Genomic DNA, 8,900 nt, shown 5'->3' on the forward strand with positions numbered 1-8,900 from the left:
CAATCAATACATGTAAACTGTACATTGGTTCAGTCAGGAAAGGTGGAACAATTTGGGGTGCGGGGCAGGGGGACTTCCAGATCATAGATAAATTCCAAGATTTTCTGATTGGAAATTGGTTGAAAGGGTAAAGTTATGATCTAAAGACCTGGAATCAACAGAAAGGCATGTCTGGTTTGAAGACAAGAGGTTGTGGCCTTTTACCTCATTGCGCTTCTGAGAGCAAAATGGGTCACCGGCAGCTGTATTAGAGCCACCAGTGAATATTCGGTCAGGGTTCTCATTGTTGTCACTTCTGCCCAAACCGGCATGGTCTGATCCGGAAATATGCCCTCAATATGTGCCGCCAGTGTTTCCATCAGTACAGGAAAGATACGGGTTTCATTAAGTTGCACTAACTGATCTTCCTTCAAAGGATTATCCAAGGCATCTACCCAGTGAAAAACCATGATAGTGGCTGGGCATGGTGGCTCACGCCTGAAATCCCAGCGCTTTGGGAGGCCAAGGCAGGCAGATCACAAGGTCAGCAGATCAAGACCATCCTGGCCAACATGGTGAAACCTCGTCTCTACTAAAAATACAAAAATTAGTTGGGCATTTTGGCATATGCCTGTAATCCCAGCTACTCAGGAGGCTGAGGCAGGAGAATCGCTTGAACCCGGGAGGTGGAGTTTGCAGTGAGCTGAGATTGTGGCCACTGCACTCCAGCCTGGCAACAGAGCAAGACTCCATCAAAAACAAACAAACAAACTCCCAAAAAACCATGATAGCTCTTTGCACATAAAATAAACATTTTTTAAAAAGATAAGGGGTTGTGGAGACTACTTTTTTTTTTTGACAGTCTCACTCTGTTGCCCAGGCTGGAGTACAGTGGTGCAATCTTGGTTCACCGCAACCTCCACCTCCTGGGTTCAAGCAATTCTCCTGCCTCAGCTTCCCGAGTAGCTGGGACTACAGGTGCGCACCACCACACCTGGCTAATTTTTTGGTATTTTTAGTAGAGACAGGGTTTCACCATGTTAGCCAGGATGGTCTGGATCTCTTGACCTCGTGATCTGCCCACCTCAGCCTCCCAAAGTGCTGGGATTACAGGTGTGAGCCAAGACCAAGGTTCTTGTTATGCAGATGAAGCCTCCAGGTAGCAGGCTTCAGAAAGAATAGATGGTAAGTGTTCCTCATCAGACTCAAAAAGGTGCCAGACTCTTAGTTATATCTCTCCTGAATCAGGAGAAGACCTAGAAAGGGAAGGGGACTCTCTACAGAGTGTAGATTTTCCCTGCAAGAGACAGATTTGCAGGGTCATTTCAAAATATGTCAAATAAAAATTTATTTTGGGGTAAAATACTTCTATTTCTTTCAAGACCTGCTATCTGTCATGTGACGCTATACTTCACTCAGGTTGGAATTTGGTATCTTATTGCAACAAAGAGTCTGTTTTGTCAGCCTTAAGATCTCTGTGTTGATGTTAATGCTGGTCAGTTGTGCCTGAATTCCAAAGAGATGAGGGCAGAATGAGGCATGTCCAACCCTCCTTCCTTTCATGGCCTGAACTAGTTTTGCAGGTTTACTTTGGAATGCCCTTGGTGAGAAGGAGTCCGCTCAGTAGGTTAGTGGGCTTAGAATTTTATTTTTGGTTTACAGGTGCAAAAAGCTTGTGATTTAGCCTGGGGGATTTCCTGCCCCTCCCAAGGGGGCAGATTTTGCTTCAACCCTCCCTCACCATGTAATGAGGGGCTGGTTCCTATCCCTCCCCCAGAAATAGATGGCCTTACTTGTACCCTTACTTCCACCAGGAGTGAACCTTTGCCTGTCCCCTGGGGATGGGAAGGATTCCTGCCCCTTCCCCTGAGGCTTAAGTCCTTCTGCTTCTTGTGAGACAAGGTTGTAGGAGGTAGGAGAGGGTTCATGCCTGAGAACCACCAAGGGAGCCTCTTTCCTGTCTCTTGTTGTACCTCCAATCTTTCTCATGAGCACTAAGAGGTGGAAAAGAGATTGCAAATGAACTTGGGGTCTGCTAGATCCTGATGCACCCAGGGGGATTCTAAGTTGTGATGCTGGCCCACTCCTGGCCTCTAAGAATTCATTAAAATGTTGTTTTCCTATCACCCACTTTTTTGGTGGCCGCTTCTTCCTCCTGTGCTCTGACAAAGGTGGAACTTTTCATGTGTCCTGTCTCTCCTGAGAGGGCGCAGCCACTCTTTGGACCTCAGTTCGCCTGGTTGCCTTGAAGCCGAAATTTCTGATGGGCTCAAGAAATGCCAAAATGTATAGATTCCCCAGCTTTTTCTTCTTTTTATGGTAGGAGTGATAGTCTCTTGTGGATTTATTTTATGCATTAATTTTATTGCACTTTTTGTAGAGATGGGGGCCTTGCTAGGCTGCCCAGGCTGGTCTTGAGCTCCTGGCCTCAAACGATCCTCCTGCCTCGGCTTCTCAAAAGGCTGGGATTACAGGTTGTGAGTCACCATGCCCAGCCTCTTGTGGCTTTTTTACTCTAAGTGAAAGCATAAATCCAATAATTTTTATTTTTATTGTTATTGTTTGGAGATGAGTCTCACTCTGTCACCCAGGCTGGAGTGCAGTGGTACAACCTCAGCTCACTGCAACCTCTGCCTCCTAGGTTCAAGCGATTCTTCTGCCTCAGCCTCCTGAGTAGCTGGGATTACAGGCACATGCCACCACGCCTGGCTAATTTTGTATTTTTAGTAGAGATGGAGTTTCACCATGTTAGCCAGGCTAGTCTCAAACTCCCGACCTCAGGATCTGCCCACGTCGGCCTCCCAAAGTGCTGGGATTACAGGCGTGAGCCACTGTGCCCAGCCAAAATCCAATAATTTTTAATAACTCAAAATATGATTTTGACGACCTAAGTTTTTTTTTTTCCCTCTGTCCCTCTTTGTAATTTGATGCTTTGGTATCTCAGTTCTAGTTTTTGATTTGGCTCCAGGTAGTATAAGGTGTCATGGATTACATGTATGGTTTAGAATCCTGAAGTCAATGAAATGAGAGCAGACCTAACATCAAACACTTGAAGTAAATAAATTTATGTGGAAGGAATATATAAAATGAGTTTACATTGGGTAGTTTGGATAAAGCATAACATTAGAGAAGGGTACATGCAGCTAGATATGTCTTTACCTTTAAAAAAAACTTGAATAGTGAGGCTGGGTGCATTGGCTCATGCCTGCAATCTTAGCACTTTTGGAGGCCAAGACAGGCGGATCACTTGAGGTCAGGAGTTTGAGACCAGCCTGACCAACATGGTGAAACTAATTTTAGTCTCTACTAAAAATAAAAAAATTGGCCAGGCATGGTGGTGCATGCCTGTAATCCCAGCTACTCAGGAGGCTGAGGCAGGACAATCACTTAAATCTGGGAGGTGGAGGTTGCAGTTAGCCGAGATGGCACCACTGCACTCCAGCCTGGGCAAAAGAATGAGACTCAGTCTCAAAAAACAAAGAAAAGAACCCAACAAACTTGAATAGTGAGAGGAGGATATTTTGATATGTTATTTCCATTTTCAGTAATAAATACATGTGTGTATCCAATAACTTATTAAAATGTAGATTTGTTTATTGAAAAACTTACTAGTATGAGGTCAGGAGATCGAGACCATCCTGGCTGACACAGTGAAACCCCATCTCTACTAAGAAAGTACAAAGGAAAATTAGCTGGGTGTGGTGGCAGTGGTAGGCGCCTGTAGTCCCAGCTACTTGGGAGGCTGAGGCAGGAGAATGGCATGAACCCAGGAGGCGGAGGTTGCAGTGAGCTGAGATTGTGCCACTGCACTCCAGCCTGGGTGACAGAGCAAGACTCCATCTCAAAAAAAAAAACAACAAAAAAAAAAACTTATTAGGAGGTTTTAGTGGCAGATTAGACAGAGCTGAAGAGAGAATCTGTAAACTGAGAGAACAGAAGAAACTCACAACATGCTTCATGAGCATCTATGAGACAGAAAATATGGAAGAGTAGTTAAAAACACATGAAGAATAGAAAGGGAAGGGTTAACCTCTATTTAATTGCAGTTCCTGGAGAAAAGAATTAATGGGGGAAGAGAAAATATGTGAAGAGAGAATGGCTGGCAAGTTTCCCAAACTGAGAAGAGACCTTATCAGTTTTGAGAAGCCAAGGAATCCCAAGCATGATAAATACAAAGAAATCCATGCCCAGAAACATCCTGGTGAAGCTTCAGAATATTAACAAAACAGAAAGTCTTAAAGCAGCAAGAGAAAAAAGAAATTAAAGGCCTGACAGATTAAGCTCAGTCTTCTGTATAGCAACCTTGAAGCTGGAAGACAATGGAATCTTATTCATGTGCTGAAAAAAAAATAACTGTCAACTTAGAATTCTATACCTAGTAAAAATACTTTCAAGAGGCCGGGCGTGGTGGTTCACACCTGTAATCCCAGCACTTCGGGAGGCCGAGGCGGGTGGATCATGAGGTCAGGAGTTTGAGACCACCCTGGCCAACATGGTGAAACCCCGTCTCTACTAAAAATACCAAAATTAGCTGGGTGTGATGCATGTACCTGTAATCCCAGCTACTTGGGAGGCTGAGGAAGGAGAATCACTTGAATCTGGGAGGCAGAGGTTGCAGTGAGCCGAGATTGTGCCACTGCACTCCAGGCTGGTGACAGAGCGAGACTCCGTTTCAAAATAAACAAACACATAAAAAAAACCTATTAATGACCTTAGCTTTACAGATGTACTTAGTGTCATGGTCTGAATGTTTGTGTCTCCCCCAAATCCATATATGTTGCCATTTTAACCCCCAAGGTGATGATATCAGGAGGTGGGGCCTTTGGGAGGTGTTTTAGTCTGTTCTCACATTGTTATAAAGAAATAACTGACACTTCAGGAGTCCGAGGTGGGTGAATCACTTGAGGCCAGAAGTTCGAGACCAGCCTGGCAAACGTGGTGAAACCCCTTTCTACTAAAAAATGCAAAAATTAGCTGGCAGTGGTGGCACACACCTGTAATCCCAGCTACTTGGGAGGCTGAGGCAGGAGAATCACTTGAACCCGGGAGGCGGAGGTTGCAGTGAGCCAAGATTGCACCACTGCACTCCAGCCTGGATGACAGAGCAAGACTCTGTCTCAAAAAAAAAAAAAAAAAAGAAAGAAAGAAAGAACTGAGACTGGGTCATATATATGTTGAATTGGCTTAGGGTTCTGCAGGCCATGCAGGAAGCATGGCTGGGGAGGCCTCAGGGAGCTTTTACGCATGGCAGAAGGCAAAGCCTGAGCAGGTGTCTTCACACGGCCGGAGCAGGAGGAATAGAGAGAGCAGGGAGGTGCCACACACTTTTAAACAACCAGAGCTCATGAGAACTCTACCACAAGAATAGCACCAAGGGGATGGTGTTAAACCATTTATAAAGGATTCACCTCCATGATCCAATCACCTCTCACCAGGCCCCACCTCCAGCATTGGGGATTACATTTTAACACGAGATTTGGGTGGGGACACAGACCCAAACCATATCAGGAGGTGATTAGGCCATGGTGGTGGAGCCCTCATGAATGGGATTAGTGCCCTTATGAAAGAGACCCAGAGGCCAGGTAAGGTCATACCCATAATCCCAGCACTTTGGGAGGCTGAGGCAGGTGGATCACTTGAGGTGAGGAGTTCAAGACCAGCCTGGCCAACATGGTGAAATACATCTCTACTAAAAGTACAAAAATTAGCAGGGCATGGTGGTACACGCCTGTAGTCCCAGCTACTTGGGAGGCTGAGGCAGGAGAGTTGTTGAACCTGGGAGGAAGAGGTTGCAGTGAGCCCCAAGCCTGCCTGGGTGACAGAGTGAGACTCCATCTCAGGAAAAAAAAAAAAAAAAAAAAGGAGACCTAGAAAGACACTTGCCCTTCTACCATGTGAAGACACAGAAAGAAGGAGCTGTCTATAAGCCAGAAAGCAGGATCTCACTAGACACCAAATCTGCCTTGATCTTGGACTTCTCAGCCTCTAGAACTATGGGAATAAATGTCTGTTGTTTATAAACTACCCAGTTTATAGTATTTTGTTGCAGCAGCCTGAACAGACTAAGATACTTTGCTGATTTTTTTTTCTTTTTTGTAGCTGTCCTTTAATAGGTTGAGGAAGTTCCTTCTATTTACTAGTTTTCAGAGAGCTTTTATCAGTAATGGACGTCAGATTTTGTCAAATGCTTTTCCTGCATCTATGGAAATGATCATGTGGTTTCTCATCTTTAGTCTGTTGACATAAGAAATTACATTGATTCATTTTCAAATGTTTAACCAGCTTTTTATCCCTGGGATTAACCCCACTTGGTAATGACGCATTATTTTTATGTATTGCTATGTTTTATTTCATAATATTTCCTTGAGGATTTTTGCGTCTATATTCGTTAGGGATATTGGTCTAGTTTTCTTGTAATGTATTTGTCTTGGTTTGGCATCAGAATAATGCTGGGCTCATAAACAAAGCTGGGAAGTGTTCCTTCTATTTTCTGAAAGAGTTTGTATACAGTTGGTATGATTTCTTCCTTAAATGTTTGCTGGAATTCAACAGTGAAGCAATTCAGTCATATTAGCGAGCTTAGATCTTTCTATAGGAAAGACGGTGGTATGATTTTTTTTTTATTATACTTTAAGTTCTAGGGTACATGTGCACAACATGAAGGTTTGTTACATAGGTATACATGTGCCATGTTGGTTTGCTTCACCCATCAACTCGTCATTTACATTAGGTATTTCTCCTAATGCCATCCCTCCCCAAGCCCGCCACCCCCCAACGAAGCCCCGTGTGCGATGTTCCCTGCCCTATGTCCAAGTGTTCTCATTGTTCAATTCCCACCTATGAGAGGGAACATGCAGTGTTTGGTTTTCTGTCCTTGTGATAGCTTGCTAAGAATGATGGTTTCCAGCTTCATCCATGTCCCTGCAAAGGACATGATCTCATCCTTTTTTATGACTGCGTAGTATTCCATGGTATATATGTGCCACATTTTCTTGTCTTTTTATTTATTTATTTGTTTTGAGACGGAGTCTTGCTCTGTCACCCAGGCTAGAGTGCAGTGGTGCAATCTCGGCTCACTGCCAGCTCTCCCTCCCAGGTTCATGCCATTCTTCTGCCTCAGCCTCCTGAGTAGCTGGAACTACAGGTGCCTGCCATCACGTCTGGCTAATTTTTTGTATTTTTAGTAGAGACAGGGTTTCACCATGTTAGCCAGGGTGGTCTCGATCTCCTGACCTTGTGATCCACCCTCCTCGGCTTCCCAAAGTGCTGGGATTACAGGCGTGAGCCACTGCATACTTTTAAATAAAATGTACACCTCAATAAATTCACTAAGACCAATCATGTTATAGATATCTGGGCTTGCAATTCAAGAATAATATCATTAAAATAAAAGTTCTAAGCACACACTTTAAGATCACCAATGGTGGAAACCAGTTTTAACAATAATATATTTATTTTTTATTTTATTTATTTATTTTTTGAGACAGAGTCTCCCTCCATTGCCCAGGCTGAAGTGCAATGGCACAATCTCAGCTCACTGAAACCTCTGCCTCCTGGGTTCAAGCAATTCTCCTGCCTCAGCCTCCCAAGTAGCTGGGATTACAGGTGTGAGCCACTACACCTGGCTAATTTTTTTTTTTTTTTGTATTTTTAGTAGAGACCGCGTTTTGCCATGTTGGCCAGGCTGGTCTTGAACTCCTGACTTCAAGTGATCCACTCACCTCGGCCTCCTAAAGTGCTGGGATTACAGGCATGAGTCACTGCACCTGGCCTAAAAATAATGTATTTATTATCATTTTATTTTTTAAAACACAGAGACGGCTGGGCGCAGTGGCTCACTCCTGTAATCCCAGCACTTTGGGAGGCCGAGGCAGGTGGGTCACCTGAGGTCAGGAGTTCAAGAGCAGCCTGGCCAACATGGTTTAAAATACAAAAATTAGCCGAGCGTTGTGGCATGGGCCTGTAATCTCAGCTACTCGGGAGGCTGAGGCAGGAGAATCGATTGAACCTGGGAGGCAGAGGCTGCAGTGAGCTGAGATTACACCACCGCACTCCAGCCTGGGTGACAGAGTGAGACTCCTTCTCAAAAAAAAAAAAAAATTAAAAATAAATAAATACATAAACCGAGAGTAGCAGTTTACGGTCTCCGTTACTCAGCAAATCCATCTTTTGGTTTCATTGTTTTGTCCCAAAGCTTCAATCAGGCTCTTGGTGACTGTTTACTGTCTGGTGTAAGGAGCAGGCCAGTGGCACCCTTGGTATTTATAGGAGGGTGATAGTTGCCTCCAGATCCACTGAATGCGGCAGGCTAGTGTTCACAGAACTTTCAGATGCACCAGACTCTAGGAAGAAGACAAGAGGAGACAGAAGAAATTAAATTAATCAGAGAAAGGCAAGACCCCATTTCCCTGATTTGATATGACTTCGCTGAACCTCCAGAAAAATCCTCAAGCTGACCTGGGCTTCCGTTTACGCAATCCTTGGAAAACAATGACCATGTGAGAAATGTTTGCACAAGCTTTGAGTTTTTTTTAAAACCCCATAAATCCATAAATGTTGACATTTATTACTCTTAATGTGAGCATTCTTTCTAAGAGGAAAAGTTCCATACTTAAGTTTATGAGGTTATTTTTCCTCCTTAGAATCAGAAACGATAGCATATTGCAAATAGGAACTGGCAGGCTCTTGCTCTCTCCCTCTCTTCCTTCTCTTCTCAAGCTTGGGGTGTTTGCATTCAATCATAAAGGGTGTGATGAATTCTTAGAAACTGCATTAAAGCAGCAGCCATAAATGAAACTGCCAAAAAGAGCGTGAAAAATAGAATTGGCTGCTTTCTGAAATGTCCCTGTGTGACCTTAGGTTTCTGGAGATTTTGTGCAAGTGTGAATTAAGCATTTGATTTTACCTTAGGAATCATGATG

At 44.0% G+C, this 8,900-nt stretch overlaps 1 pseudogene; it reads left to right on the forward strand.

Annotated features, from left to right (window-relative positions):
* The first annotated feature begins 218 nt into the window (after positions 1-218).
* LOC129040850 (small ribosomal subunit protein uS14-like) lies at positions 219-398 on the forward strand (annotated as a pseudogene).
* Positions 399-8,900: the final 8,502 nt, after the last annotated feature.

Source organism: Pongo pygmaeus, chromosome 6, assembly GCF_028885625.2.
Source record: "Pongo pygmaeus isolate AG05252 chromosome 6, NHGRI_mPonPyg2-v2.0_pri, whole genome shotgun sequence".
NCBI classification, from domain to species: Eukaryota; Metazoa; Chordata; class Mammalia; order Primates; family Hominidae; genus Pongo; species Pongo pygmaeus.